Below are 1,492 nucleotides of genomic sequence, written 5' to 3' on the forward strand. Positions count from 1 at the left end.
TATATGTGTGGGTGTACTTATGTTCACTGAAATAGTTCCTAACTACATTTTATAAACGTAGTTGTATTAATTTTATAGTTTCCTCGTCTTCACCTAACAGTACCAAATCATCAACATGTTCTAGCAGAAATATTTTATTACCTAGAGTCAAACCCTTTTCGATAAGTCAGGTGAAAGAGAATAGCACTGTTTTAAACCAGAACGAAATTATATTATTAAGAAAAATAAATAAATTAAATTTTAAATTGCAGTAATTTATGAGTGGAGTAAGATAAGTTTCATTGGTGGTGTGGGGCATTCCTCTCCTCTTAAAAATTAAAAATAGTATTCATTGCTCTTGTAGCTGGAATTACACTCATTGAAACATATAACAGATAAAAATAGTGTTCTGTATTAATACATTTATGGTGATGGAAATAATAGCACCACGAACTCGTAGTGAACTTCTAATGCTGTTCTGGAGGATTTAAATGTTTCCCAATTGCCTTGGATTAAAAAAAAAAACCAACAAATGCTTGGTAAAGAAAGTGGATATCTACACGCTTGTGTGTTCCAGAGATCCAAATGTGGCGGATCTCGAACATGTATTGACTTTTACATTCGATTTAAACTATTTTTATAATAAAAAACAAAACAAAATGATGAGAGTAAAACTGAATAGAAACAATAAATATCAGCAAATAAGATTATAGGTGATTAAAATCTTTGGAAGAAATTTCAACGAGCATTGCTAAGCAATCATACTACGGAAGATACACATGTTTTTTGTTTTGAAATGATGAATTATATACGTTCAACAATCATATTTGGGCCAAAAAAAAGAGCATATTCATTTTTAAGATTTAAGTTTATATGGGGTCAGTGAGAATTACTATCAACATTCAAAAGCCAGACTGACGGTTTGAATCACGAAGATCCCTGCTGTCAGACAGTACAACTGACCCTTGTATGTTAAATAGGAAACGGTATCTCTTGTAATGTCTCTTTCGATTCTTAATTAACGGGAAGCTTGTTTGGCCAATACTTTTTGGCATTTGACTGCAAGAATAAATTAAACACCCTCAGATTCCCTTCCAATTTCTCCGTACCCCCTTCACTGCAATTTTCCCCCCCTTATTTTTATTTAATTGATAAACAGTACTGTCTGCCAAAACCTTGGATAATAAATAATAGTGGTAAATGATCACATTCTTAAAAAAATAAATGAAAAAAAAGTTACATGTAAATAAATAAAATTCCTATATGCATATAAACAGAAAGATAAATACTCGAACTATGTGCCTGAAGAAATAAGGATAAAATAAAATAAATACTATTTTGAACTAATATAACAATAAAATTCCAACTTCAATCTTTCATTCTAGTATTTCAATCAGATACTTATTTTTTTATTTAATATCGCATTGGCCTGGTGGTAGGGATGGGATATCGATATCGATAATATCGGAATATCGATATTTGGTCTCCGATATCCGATATTTTGATATCGATA

Source organism: Halyomorpha halys, unplaced genomic scaffold, assembly GCF_000696795.3.
Source record: "Halyomorpha halys isolate HHAL.00 unplaced genomic scaffold, Hhal_1.1 Scaffold490.1, whole genome shotgun sequence".
Taxonomy (NCBI): domain Eukaryota; kingdom Metazoa; phylum Arthropoda; class Insecta; order Hemiptera; family Pentatomidae; genus Halyomorpha; species Halyomorpha halys.